The sequence below is a fragment of the Pinus tabuliformis genome, chromosome 8, assembly GCF_031772625.1.
Source record: "Pinus tabuliformis cultivar Carrire ecotype Pingquan chromosome 8, CPIR1, whole genome shotgun sequence".
In the NCBI taxonomy this organism is placed as follows: Eukaryota; Viridiplantae; Streptophyta; class Pinopsida; order Pinales; family Pinaceae; genus Pinus; species Pinus tabuliformis.
The window spans coordinates 968914393-968928958 of NC_142294.1; the positions used below are offsets into that span (position 1 = coordinate 968914393).

General features: G+C 39.8%; 1 pseudogene; it reads right to left on the reverse strand.

The window, feature by feature from the left end:
* Positions 1-1598: 1598 nt before the first annotated feature.
* Positions 1599-2794, reverse strand: LOC149238696 (mediator of RNA polymerase II transcription subunit 8-like; annotated as a pseudogene).
* Positions 2795-14566: the final 11772 nt, after the last annotated feature.

A 14566-nucleotide genomic window follows, 5' to 3' on the forward strand; every position in this document is an offset into this window, starting at 1 on the left:
TTAGGCATGGCACCCTTGGAACTGCAAGGGAAGTTCTTGAAGGGCACGACCAAACTTGGCACCCTTGGAATCATTAAAAATAAATTAATTGATAAATATAATCAAGAAATGAAAACTAGGTAAATTTACATCAACGGTAAATTATGTTAGAAACCGAGGTAATTAAATCAAAAATAAAACTTGGGTTAAGAGGATCATAGGAAGCAATAAAATAGATTACCTTAAAAGCTCTACCCTTCCCATGTTGGAAAATATTAGGTAGATTATGTAGTTTAATTAGGTAAAAGGGGAAAGAGGGACATAATTGTAAGGATAAAGATTAATCCTAAACTAATTAAACCTAATTAAGAGAAGAGGAAGGTGAATTAAAATAAGAATAATAAATTAAATTTAGAGAAATGTAGAGAGCCTCCATGTTGCAACAACCAACATAAGAATATCCATCTAAGAGATAACTTGAGTTAAATTAGGGGGTAGATAGGGAATCAAATATTGACTCATTAATTGAATTTAGTAATGAACACAAATTAATGAATAAAAAGGGGGATAAAGAGGCAAATAGGAAAAGAAATAGGAATCTTGTTGAGGTGAGGAAAATATTAGTTTTAAATTAAAATTTAAGTAAATAATTTTGGGAGATCCTTGATGAGAGAGTGACACATGGGTGGGTGAATAATCAAGCTATTGAATTATAAAAAAATAATTAATTATGCATGACATGCCAAGTGTCACCTATGAGGACTCCTATAAAAGAAGGGGCAAGCCATGGGAGAACGGACTTTTGGAACCCTAGTGTTGGATGGATGAGACTATGTCAGAGCAATGATTACAAAACTATAGTGAGTTTGGTGGGGTAGAGGATTTTAGAGAGGGGAATCTTGAGCCAAGGAGTGCTCTCTTCTACCAGCTATTTCATTCCTCCATTGTACAACCCCATTGCAGCTTGAGGGTGCTTGAGGAAGAAATGTACCCAAGGAGTACGCTGGGAGGTTAACTGGTGGGTCATCACATTCGGATCAAGTACGTCGTCATTCACTCTCGGAGGTGACCGGGAACAAGGGAATATTTGTAACAGCAAAAAAAGCGAAGTGTTGTCTTCTGGTGAATGGTACATATGTCTTGCAATATTATTTTGTATGATTGCTTTATGGTCTTAGTTAAATGTATGTAAATGTTATGATATGTTTCCTGAAATGAATTTCAGGAATGTGTTAGACAATGCTGAATAAATTTGAATTCCCAATGTGTTTCTCTTATGGTTGTATTTTGCTGTGATTTAACTAATATATATATATATATATATATATAGTATGGATGTTGGTCCTTACCCTTGGTATCAGAGCCAGGTTGAACCATTGAGACCTATAGGCCCATACATGCATGATTAATTTGTTAAATATCTACTACATTTGGTATCACAACTCAAGTCTAAGGTTTACGTGCCAGATTGGTTAGATCAAGAATATATAACACATGTCCATATAATATTTTCCCTTATCAAAATCTTAACATCTTCCAAGTACATGCAAATTAATCTCTTCAAATAGCATTTCTGCTAGAAATATTTCAATATCTTTTAATGCTTCCACATATGTTACTTATTTAATCCAAATTGAGTACATTGCATTTGATTGAATCTTTTGACCAGAAAGACCCAAAGACACTTCTGACAGGAGCAATTGCTTTATATTTTGCTTCCCGTCCAATGCACCAGTGGCCTCTGCAAAGCTTGTATCACCATCCACTAATGCCAAACCAGACTCCAAATGTGGTGGAAGGACAGTTGGTTCTATTCGTTGATCTACTGGAAATCGTAATCCCTCGCCCTAGTTTGTAGCTGCTCGCAAAAGTTTCTCCTGCTCTTCAATTTTCGCAACTTGAACCTTGTCCAATGGAGTGATGTTGTCAGGAGTATGGCAAGTTCCCAATCCATAGACTTTGCGAGAATCATTTATAGCTTTTTCAGCATAATTAAGGCTGCACAAATTGCATCTATTCTACTCTTTAATTTCTCAACTTGCGTTAGAACTTGGAGGTTTGATAGTCCACCTAAGATTTGTTCCTTTCTGGTTGTTTCCTCTAATTCCATCTCAAGTAATAACTTGGACGATAACATGACTGGCAATTTTGTGGAATTTTCTTGGTTTACATTCTTTAGATATACAACAAATGCTTTTGAAACCTTTGTAATATCGTCCACAATGGTGACCAAACCCATATTCACCATAGAAAATTGACTTAGTACATCCAGCTATTTAATGTTCTGATTGGCCTCCAAATGTTGGCGAATTCGGGAGATGGCGTTGAATAGATCGTGGGCTCGATGCCGGACATCTTCCAGGTTCAGTTGTTGCTGTAATACAACATTAAACTAAGGAGGGGGAGGTGCTAGAGGTGCCTGTGCCTGTGCCTGGAGTACCGGTACCACACTGGGACTCTTGGTTTGCGGCTTTGTGCCCTGTCCCCATGTCTTGGGCAAGCAGAAGATACTGTACAAAAAAAACAAGTCACGGGACATTAAAAAAAAATAAAAATTGTTAAAGAGAATGATAAATACACCACATAACAGGTAAACATTCAGCATACCCACATAGGCAGGCTAGGTCTAAATATGCCATTGAAATGTCAAGCAATTGGATAGTGGTCTGCAATTGTTTGTGTGTTTTGAAAGACGAAAAACATGATCACCTTCATATGCAATGGTAATGTCTTCGTCGTTATGCAATCAAAAGAAGAATGTGATCCCCTTCCTGCACTCGACGCTTTGAAACTTCAAACCAATTCTTATACCCATGCTTATAGCCACATCAGCACACCAACTACATTTCAGTGGCCACACTGCTTCTATCAGCGAGCTGAAAACATTATGCAAGGAGGGCCGACTGAAAGAGGCGTTGCAGTTCTTGCGTCTAATGGACCAGCAAGGCTTTTCACAGAACTCTTGCACCTATTCTTCTATTTTATAATGCTGCGTGAATAGAAAATCATTAGCAGAGGGCAAATTGGTCCATTCCCACATTCTCCAAATGGGATTCGAACCAGAGGTTTATTTGGGTACGAAGCTTGTGATAATGTACGCCAAGTGCACCAGTCTGGTGGATGGTAACAGAGCTTTGGAGGAAATGACGGAGCGTAATGTGGTTTCATGGACTGCCATGATTGCAGCCTATTCAACAAATAGTTCTAGAGAGGAGGCATTGGAGCTTTCTCGTGAGCTCCAGTATTGCAGCAATGATGCTACAACTCCTGGGGCTTCCTACTTTAGTTTTATCAACCCAGTAGTTTGTAACAAACTTGGAAGCGACAGTGTTGTATGCACAAGTACTAGCTCTTACTGCAGGCTGTCACTTGATCAGCTGGCACAAGTTCGCTAGGAGCTTAAGCCAACTTCTATGAGTTCTCAGAAGAAGCTTTTAACTGTGATGGAAGAAAGCTAACTCAAAAGAAGTTATTCTATTTGCAAAAAGAAGACGAAAACTGAAAGGAAACGCAAACCCTAGAAAACCCTAGTTTTACACACTAACCCTACTTTTGCAAGAAAAGAGATGGAAACTACTGAAATGGATGCCATTGACTATTTACAAGGCAAAATGCATGTATTCAAGATAATTCTAAAGGACAATGAGAAAAAATCATATTTTTGTAGTTTTGAGCAATTTTTGCAGAATTATTATGCTTGTGTTTTAACTATTTGTGACTGTGCAGAGGTTTGGTGGCAAAGGGAGGTGGAGTTGGTGTTTGTAGGATGTATGGAAGGTATGGAGAGGTCCTAAGAAGTCCCTAGTACCCTTCTGGATACTTCCATTGCGATCAGAATTAGAAAAATCACTCGCATGAACTTCTACAGGAGGCTGCAGGGGATCCACAGGAGGTTCTACAGGAGGATCTACAGGAGGAGGCTGAAAGTGGGTTTTGGAGGTTTGAAGGTAAAAAAACGATGGGAAAAGGGAAATGAAGGCTTGATGGAGGTGTCAAAGGGTCTAGGACTCTATCAATGAAGATCAGAAATGAAAGAGATGGTTAGATTTGTTCAAAGGTCAAGAAAGCAATTTTGCACAAAAATGTAGAAATTAGGGCAGCGTGGAGAAGTATGGCGAATGAGTGGGGGAATTATTGAGAGATGGACTGGAGCAGGTTGTGTGATGGAATGATGATAAGCCAAAGTGTTCTACAACTGAGCTGCACACTTACTTTTCAAAACTGACCCAAGCAAGAACTAAAAAAAACAGAGTTTTACCTATTTTAACCTAATTCCGACCTAAAAACTAGAAAAGTGTTGAAAAGAGCTTTATGGACATGAATTTATGTAAGAAACCCATGGAAACTAAATAAGAACAGATCTAAGCATGTAAATATAACTGATATCAACTTCTCCAACTCGAGATCTCACACTAGCAATTGCATTGGAAAGCAAAAACAGCGTTTTGGTGGCAGCAAGAGTGCCTTGGCCTCAATTCATGGTCCCAAGGAGGGAGAAAGGAGATCAAGGCCTACTTGGTAGCCTTTTTGGATCTTTTTATCTTATTGCAACAACCTATCTAATCAACCTGAAGCAAGAACAACTATTCTAATCATCAAAAGCAACCTAATTAACAAAACAAGATTTAACCTAAACAACATAAATTATTTCATGAATATCAAGAAAAAAACATATAACTATACAAAGGAGGTGTTGGGAACTTGGGTTGGGCCCAACCCCAAGAGCTACAGCCCCCTAGGAAAGATCAATGCTGGTTCAAAGATGGATTCATCTTCATTGATTAAAAAATAATAGTTACATCACAAAAATGTCTGCAAAAAGAGCTCGAAAATGAGCTGAGTACAAGGCTGCACTAAAGTGCGAAAATAGACTATCAAATGGCTAACCTACTGAGGCTTGAAGCCTTCTTATTTATACAAGTGAGGACTCCAAGCAATCCTCCTAAACTTTAGGAACTCGGCTGCCTAAAACTACAGATAATCGCAACTTCACTAGACATGCTCGGCTACCCCTTGGAATCATCATTTGTGGGTTGTTGTACTTCAAGCTATTGATGGAGAACTCGAGGAAGGGGTCATTTAATGCAAGAGACATGCCTCCTATAAGTCCTCAACCCTATTTGTTCGAGTTTGGCTACCAATCTGCTCATAAATGCCTGGTCTTGGTCCAAAAATGTCCAAAAATCTGCAATAAACACCCATTAGACTATGTGGCAAAGTGACTATCCCCATTCACTCTATTGACATAAATATATTCAAAAACATGCACAAAAATATGGAGAATGGTGGATTAAATGAAAATAATAGGTAGAATGAGCCCATATAGTTACCCATTTCTGGGGCTCATCATCACCCCCTGTTGAATGTGTTGCTCATCCTCCAAGCAACTAATCCAATTCTTCATCTTTGATAGCTTTAACAGCATCCCTAACATCCCAGGCCTCTGAGGTGATGTCCTCTTCTCTATCATGAAAAACTGCTTTCCTGTCCACTTCCTCCCATTGCTTCTGTTCTTCTTACTCCTTAATTCCTTCCAACATTCCTAGCAATAGTAGAGGACTGTATTTTAGACCAATCCAGTTGGCTTTCCAGTTTTGCATTGATTGTTTAATAAGGGCACTCTCCCCATAGCTTCCCTCATTCTGGTTGGGGAGTGATACTCCCTTATCTTTAGGCTATGGGACAATGTATTCCATTTTCTTGTGCAAGCATGAAGGAAGTTATCACCAAACAGTCTCTCCATATCTTCAAAGTGAGCAATAGCCTGTGCTTGCCTTTCAACATGGTCAGGGGTAACCTAAGGATAGTTTGCAAGGTGCTGGTGGGAATATATGAGAGTTGAGGGATCTTCTGGTTCTGCCCTTATCATGAGGTGCTCACTTAGCTCCCTGGCCATAATCTTCTAAATTTCTACTGCTCTCTTTTCCTCATGGCTCAACCAAGAAGCCATAGCCAAGGGTTGTAGGTCTCCTAATGAAGCGTTTGGATCCCATCAATTCATGTTGGGAAGTGCCATGTTGTGTAAATAGAATTCTGCTAACTTGGCTTTATCCTAAGCTAAGCTACTATCACATAAATGCATAAAATGGTTATAATTCTGGAATGGGATTGTGCCCCTTTGGGCCAATGTTTTAATTTCGAATTGGAGCCATTAGTCTTTAAGATACAATGCATAGGATCTAGCTAGTTTTCTACATTGCAAGGCTTCCATTGCCTAGCTGGCCATGCAAGCCATTTGGGCTTCTTTTTCTTGCAACTACTGTTTCAAAATCCGCACTTCCGCTGCTGCCCGGGACTCTTTTTCTTGCAGCTATTTCATTAGCATTTCAACATCAGTCTGTGGCTCTCCCTCTTGCTGTTGTTTCTCTGTTGCTTCATTTTCTATTAGGGGACCTTCTTTCTATTGCTGCCCTCCCAAGATTGGCAACCTGTCTCCCTTTTGAATTTCCCATTGCTGTAACTACTTTTTCAGCAGTTCATTTTCTTCTTTTAGTTGGGCTCTTTTATTGCTCTCTATGTGCCTTACCATGGCCAAATCCCCTCTCAATTCTTTCAGCTTGTCCTCCATGTGCCCTATGTCTTCAACCCCTTTAGATTTAGCAATTTGCATCCAGGTGTGGGTTCTGACCCTTTCCTTTTCTAATTCAAAGAATAGAGGCACAACGAATTTTTGTGGGACGATCTTCCCACCTTCTAGCAAATTGTAATAGGAACCTAGATTAGGCTAAGGGCTTGGTTTAGGTATTTATTTTGCCTTGCCTTCCCCTTGTGACTATTTTGCTGCCTTCTCTTCTAATTTTTCAGTTTCTTTCAGCTTGGCTAGTGTTTCCTGTAGAGATGTTTCAACTTCCTGTAAGACTGCTTTGGAGTCAACTTGATTCGTTCCTTCCAAGTGGATGTTTTGGGACTTCCTCTCTCATAGGTGATAGAGATATTGGAGGGAGATTCTACCTTTCTTTTTAGTAGGTGTATCCTCAATGACAATTGGTTCCTTTGATGGTGGTTGGGGCTTGCCCACCTTAATCTTGGTACTCCTTCTAGCTTTAAAATACATAGAGGTTTGCCTTTTTCTTTTTCCCTTTTGTTTTGCTGGAGTGCTTAATGCAGCAAGCGTAGTTGTTGCTTCCCTTGCCAATGTTTCAGGGGATGTTTCTTTCTGCTGTTCTTTTCCTTCATCTCCTGCACCCTTTCTTATGTCTGCTATTTTTGCTTCTGTCTTTGCTATCTCTAGTGGTGTCTTCTCTTTTTCCTATTGGGTCCCTGCCTTGCTTGTGGCAGTCTTCTTTTGGGATTTCTTGGGCTTTTTCTTCTCATCCTTTGTCCTCTTCCTCTTCTCTGTTTTTAAGGCTGTCCCCTTTTCTGCCTTAGGCTCAGCAGTAGTTTTGTCAAATTTCTCCTCTTCTTTCTATTTCTCCTCTATTTTTCCTTCTATTTGAATGTCTTGTGCTTCCTCATTACTGTTCTTCTAAATTTCCTCGGTTTTCTCCTCCTCTTCATTGTTGGATGAGCTAATGTCCTCAGTCAAAGTTTTGATGTCATCTTCTCTGGACATATTCCTAAAAATTTCCCAAGCTATGGGGATGGGATATGTGTGTAAGGCATCTTCTACCAACAGTTTGAGGAGCCCATGGTGGGCCAGCTGGTCTGGGACCCTTGCATTTAGCTTGGTGCCACATTCTATCAAATATTGGAGGAGGAAATATGGGAGACTGAGTTTTCTAGCTGGAGGTAGGTCCATCCCATATCTAAATTCATGCAATAACTTGAAGTGATAACCATAAATTATGCTGAACCTCCCTTCACATGTCATATACTTCATTATTTGGTAGCTGACTTCACTCCATAGAGGAGGCAAGCTTATCCTTCTGACCCCATATTTATCCTCTACAGGATGCTCCTCAGGCTGAAAAAATGTCTTCTTAGAAACCTGTCCCAATGTTTTCTCCTCCTTGCTCCAAGGGAGCCCAAGTGGAAGATCTGTGATTCTGCTGATAAAAGCAGGTGTAAGCTCTAGGGTCAGACCCTTAAAACTGACTGTATCATGTTTTTTCGAATGGGGTCTTAGGGACATCAAAAATTCTTCGGTCACCTCCTCATCATATCCATGAATTCTTTCAAAGAAGGGTATCCAGTTTGCCCTAGTGAATAGGGCCACCACCTCAGGGTGCTCATACAATTTGTTGGAGTTCAAAGGTTCTTTTCTCATGAAACCTCCTGGCATGGTGTTGAGTGATTTTTAAAAAATGCTTAGGTGAGAGAGCAAGCAAAACTGAAAATAGAGGGATAGCTGAATTTTGTCTTTTTCTGGAACTAGATAGGGAATTTTCCCGTGTGCTTTCTCCTTACAATATCAAATGACAATATTTCCCTTGTTTCAAACTGCTTTTCTCCTAAATTTGATTCTCTACTTTTGGAAAGAAATTTTTTTGATAGAACAGAGGATAAATAACACAGGGTTTTTTTAGAGAGTAGACAGATATGCAAATTTGGTTTTTTTTCACAGACTAGTTTCTACGGTTGCATGTCTTTTCTTTACAGTAGAATGTGAGAAAGAAGAAGACAGACTTCGAATGCAGAGAAGAAAATAGAGAACTGTGTAGAACTCAGAGAAAATATGCAAGCAGACTTTTAAGCTTCACTCTCCTTTTTTTCAACCCAATGCTGTGTTTTTAATCCACCACCTTATATAGATAGGTCATATGCAAAGAGGTTTCCTGAGCCTACCTCGTTTCAAGCTCGAATTTTGACAAAAATCTTGGGTTTTCCTTCTGCGGAGCTACTTTCTGCCATTCATGTAGAAATCTTCCTATATAAATCTTGTGGCTCCTGTAGAATGCAACAGTGCTACTGTAGAGCCTGATAAGCGGGAGGGTTTTAAAAAACTAGCAGAAAACTGGTGGAAGACGACTAGTTTGATGTTCTGAAGGTGGTAGGTGAGTACTGCAGTTGAGAACGTCGTGAATGAAGAATGAAACAAAGGGTGGCAAAGGCTTAGGCCGCACTGTCCTTTAACTGTTGGCGTAATCTGTGGTAAGGAGGTGAGGTGGTTGGATGGGTACGTTATCCCCATCTAGACTGTTGGTCCTGTGTCACGGTCATAATGGTTCTGCATGCCGCCTGACCACCATCACCTCCCTTACTCCTATTATACGCCGCCACCACTACTAGTCCCGAATGTTTTTTCCTGAGTTGACATACCACATGTGCTGGCTGCGTATCTGATCGGCAGTTTGAATTTGACAAGGATCATTTGAATTCCACAAGAGTGTGTAACTGAACGAGGGTGGCCAGTTAGCTGGCCACCGATTCCACTTAATCATGACCATTCCCACAGTTCATGCAGTTTTGAAATATTATTCATGCAATCGAGGAATAGGTTTAGGCACTTACCTGCTCAGTCATTGTTGTTTTATGCATGTTTCGCACTTTGGAAATTCATTTCCTCGTTGTTGTTGTTGCTGGCATTCTGCATGCTCGATCTTGGGCTTATGTTCATGACCTCTCATTTAAACATCACTCCTTGCATGTTTCATACGTCCTGCTGTGCTGACCCTGTCTTTGAAATATGTTTTTCAAAGGGATCAACTGCTATAGGAATCCTTTAGGATTTCTTGTAGCTGCTTCTCCTTCTGAAATTTAGGCTAATACTTGAGTAGGGCTAACAAAACTACTTAAGAAGGTATTGACTGAAAAGAAATAGCAGTGGGAAGGTATCAGGTAGGAATGAGTAAGGACGCTGCTACTTTTATTTGTCATCATTTTTTTGGGTTTACAGAATAAAAGAAACAAAATTTTTGTATATGGATGTGCAGTGACAAAAAAATGAATGGAAATGTGGGTTTACAGGGACGGAATGGTGAAATAGGAAGATGGATGGTGGCAGGGAGGTTCACAGGCCTCATAGAAAAATTTCCAACCCCCAGGACCTTCTCTGAGATTGATTTTCGCCTTTCTGTAGTTTCTACAGAATCCTCTTGTAGAATACACATAGTTTCCTATAGGATGCGAAATTTTAAGAAAAAATGAGACCAAGACTTGGGAAAGGATAATGGAGATGGAGGGATGGATTGTGAAGGATGTATGCAACCTAGCCATGACTTTTTCTTCTTGCGTGACCCTCCTACAACTTGCAATGATCCTCCTGCAACTTGCAATTTATTCAAAAGAGGTTAGGTTTTTCTTTTCTTTTTTCTCTTTTTTTTTTTTTTTCTTGAGACAACTGGGGTGCCTCTAGGAGGTTTTCACCCTCACTGTCTGCCCTGGGTGCCTCTAAGAGGTTTTCACCCAGGGATCTTTAATTCCATTTTCTTTTTCTGTTTTTTTCTTCTTCTTTTTTTGTTTTTTGTTTTTTTCCTATTTTTCTCCCTTTTTTTTTTTTTTGCTCAGGGTGTGGATGGAGTGGAGACAAGGACCTGCTCCACTACCGACATTTATTTACCCAAATTCTCAATGAACTCTTGCTTGGAAAGGGGTTTCCTGTAGATCTTCAATCTATGCCCATTGATGAGCATGGGGATGGCTTCTTCATCAATGGTCCGGATAAGGACTGAACCATTGTCATTGCATTTTTCTACTGTATATGGTCCCAGCCATCTTGTCCTCAACTTACGCTTGAAATCCTTGTATCTCGAATCATATAGCAGTGCCCAATCTCCATGTTGAAATTGTTTTTCTTTAAGGTGTCGGTCATTCCATATTTTTCTTTGAAGTTGGACTACCTCTGAGTGGAGAAGGGCCTGCATTCTCTCTTCATCTAATCCATTTAGCTGAAGCAATATTTCCTTTTGCGCATGGCTGAGATCTAGGTCCAATTGAGATGCCATCCTTAATGTGTTATATTCAAATTCTATGGACAACAAAGCCTTATTCCCATAGACCAGCTCATAGGGTGTGAAACCTGTGGTGGTTTTCCAAGTAGTGTTATAGACCCAGGTGTCCTCAACCAATTAATCTGCCCAATTTTTTTTGCTGCTGCTCACTACCTTAGTCAAAATCCCTTCCAAAGCTCTATTAGTGACTTCCACTTGTCCATTTTCTTGCGGATGATAACGGGTGGAAGTTTTGTGCTTGATCTTGTGATGTGTGAGTAGGTCTTCAATCAGATTGGAGGTAAACTGACTTCCTTGATCTGTGACTAATTCTCTTGGATAGCCAAACTTGTAGAAGATATTTTCCCTCAAAAACTCAGCTACTTTTTCTTTTGTTGCTGCTTTGATTGCCTTTGTTTCTACCCATTTTGTCAAGTAATCCATGCACACAATGATGTAAGACTTATGTTTTGAAGGAGGGTTGATAGGACCCACAAAATCCATTCCCCACTTCTCAAATGGCTTGAAAGTCACTTGAGGCTGCAGGGGCATCTCATCCCTTGGAGTAGGTTTCCCCATCCTTTGACATCGGTCACATTGGCTGATGTATCTCCTGACATCTTGATGAAGAGTGGGCCAATAGTAACCTGCCTGCATAATTTTGAAGGCGGTTGTCTTTGCTGCAAAGTGGCTCCCACAAGAAACATCATGACAGGTTAGGAGGATGTCAAAAACTTCCTCGCCCCTGACACATCACCTCAAAATCTGATCTGGGCCAAGTTTAAAAAGATTGCCCCCAATCCAAGTGAATGGGCACTTTTCCTCACGATCTTGCTCTTCTCTTTTGAGGACAGGTGTGGCGGAAACTATGCTGAAACCAAATAATTTTCTATATCAGAAAACCATGGAGAGAGTACTGAAATAGCAAATAGGTGTTCATCTGGCATTTGATCATCCACCATTCCTTCTTCTCCTACAGGAAGATCTAGTCTAGACAGAAAATCAGCAACAACATTTTCCTTACCTAGCTTATCAATGATGGTCAAATCAAATTGCTGCAATAAAAGTAACCATCTAATGATACGAGCATTTACATCCGGTTTATTCATCAAATATCTAATTATAACATGATCAGTGTGTATGAATGTTTGATAGCCAGTGATGTAGTGTTTGAACTTGTTTAGGGAATGGACTACAACCAGGAGCTCTTTTTCGGTTACAGTGTAGTTTAATTCCGCCTTGGACAGGTTTTTACTGACAAAATATATGTTATACGGTAGCTTCTCTTCAACTTGTCCTGGGGCTGCTCCTATAGCTTTGTTCGAGGCATCTGTGTGAATGTGAAAAGGTAGGGCCCAGTTTAGACCTCTCAAGATTGGGGCAGTTATCAACTTACCTTTCAAGGCATCCAGAGCCTCTTGACAATTGTCAGTACGTATGAACTCAGCGTCCTTTCCCGAAAGACCAAACAATGGAGAGGCTAGCTTACTAAAATCCTTAATGAATCTTCTATAGTACTCTGCTAAGCCTAGAAAACTTCGAACATCTCTTACCTTTGTTTAATTGAGGCTTCTGTGATCCATATTAAGTTTATGAGAGATTTTTCAGCGTAAATCACATGATATTTCATTTGTTGACATGTTTCGAACCAACTAGTGTGGTTCATCGTCAGGACAAGTTGAATGAATATATCTCACTTTGCATGTTAAATAGATAGGAGTCTCTGCATCTTTTAAGAAACACTAGATCTGTCTTCAACTTCGAAACTTGCAAACGTGCCTGTTCAAAATGGTGAACCTTGGTTGCAATGGATTTTCCATGCAGGGATTCAATTGTTGAATTGAGGCTTCTATGATCCATATTAAGTTTATGAGAGATTTTTTGGCATAAATCACATGATATTTCATTTGTCTACGCGTTTCGAACCAACCAGTGTGGTTCATCATCAGGACAAGTTGAATGAACAGATCTCGCTTTGCATGTTAAATAGATAGACCAGAACCTCCAACGGCTGATGGAGGAGTCTCTGCATCTTTTAAGAAACGCTAGATCTGTCTTCAACTTCGAAACCTGCAAGCATGCCCGTTCAAATTGGTTAACCTTACTTGCAATGGCTTTTCCATGTAGGGATTCAATTGTTGAATTGAGGCTTTTGTGATCCATATTAATTTTATGAGAGATTTTTCGGTGTAAATCACATGATATTTCATTTGTCGACGTGTTTTGAACCAACCAGTGTGGTTCATCGTCAGGACAAGTTGAATGAACAGATCTCGTTTTGCATGTTAAATAGATAGATCGGAACCTCCAAGGGCTGATGGAGGAGTCTCTACATATTTTAAGAAATGCAAGATCTATCTTCAACTTCGAAACCTGCAAGCGTGCCAGTTCAAATTGGTGAACCTTAGTTGCAATGGCTTTTCCATGTAGGGATTCAATTGTTGAATTGAGGCCTCTATGATCCATATTAAGTTTATGAGATATTTTTTGGCGTAAATCACATGATATTTCATTTTTCGACGTGTTTTGAACCAAATAGTGTGGTTCATCGTTAGGACAAGTTGAATGAACAGATCTCGCTTTGCATGTTAAATAGATAGACTAGAACCTCCAACGGGTAACAGAGGAGTCTCTGCATCTTTTAAGAAACTCTAGATCTGTCTTCAACTTCAAAACATGCAAGCGTGCTCATTCAAATTGGTGAACCTTAGTTTCAATGGCTTTTCCGTGCAGGGATTCAATTGTTGAATTGAGGCTTTTGTGATCCATATTAATTTTATGAGAGATTTTTCGATGTAAATCACATGATATTTCATTTGTCGATGCATTTCGAACCAACCAATGTGGTTCATTTTCAGGACAAGTTGAATGAACAGATCTCGCTTTGCATGCTAAATAGATAGACCAGAACCTCCAACAGCTGACAAAGGAGTCTCTGCATCTTTTAAGAAATGCTAGATCTATCTTCAACTTCGAAACCTGCAAGCGTACCTTTTTCAAATTGGTGAACCTTAGTTGCAATGGCTTTTCTCTGCAGGGATTCAATTGTTGAATTGAGGCTTCTGTGATCCATATTAAGTTTATGAGAGATTTTTCGGCATAAATCACATGATATTTCATTTTTCGACGCGTTTCGAACCAACCAGTGTGGTTCATCGTCAGGACAAGTTGAATGAACAGATCTTGCTTTACATGTTAAATAAATAGACCGAAACCTCCAACGGTTGACGGAGGAGTCTTTGCATCTTTTAAGAAATGCTAGATCTGTCTTCAACTTCGAAACCTGCAAGTGTGCCTAGTTTCTTAAGGGAATACTTGCAGGTTTCGAAGTTGAAGATAGATCTAGCGTTTCTTAAACGATGTAGAGACTCCTTCGTCAGCCGTTGGAGGTTTTGGTCTATCTATCTAACATGCAGAGCGAGATCTGTTCATTCAACTTGTCCTGATGATGAATCACACTGGTTGGTTCGAAACGCATCGACAAATGAAATATCATGTGATTTACTCCGAAAATCTCTCATAAACTTAATATGGATCACAGAAGCCTCAATTAAACAATTGAATCCCTGAACAAAAAAGCCATTGCAGCTAAGGTTCACCAATTTGAGTTGGCACGCTTGTAGGTTTCGAAGTTGAAGACAGATCTAGCGTTTCTTAAAAGATGCAGAGATTCCTCCATCAGTTGTTGGAGGTTCTAGTCTATCTATTTAACATGCAAAGCAAGATCTATTCATTCAACTTGTCCTGATGATGAAACACACTGGTTGGTTCGAAACGCG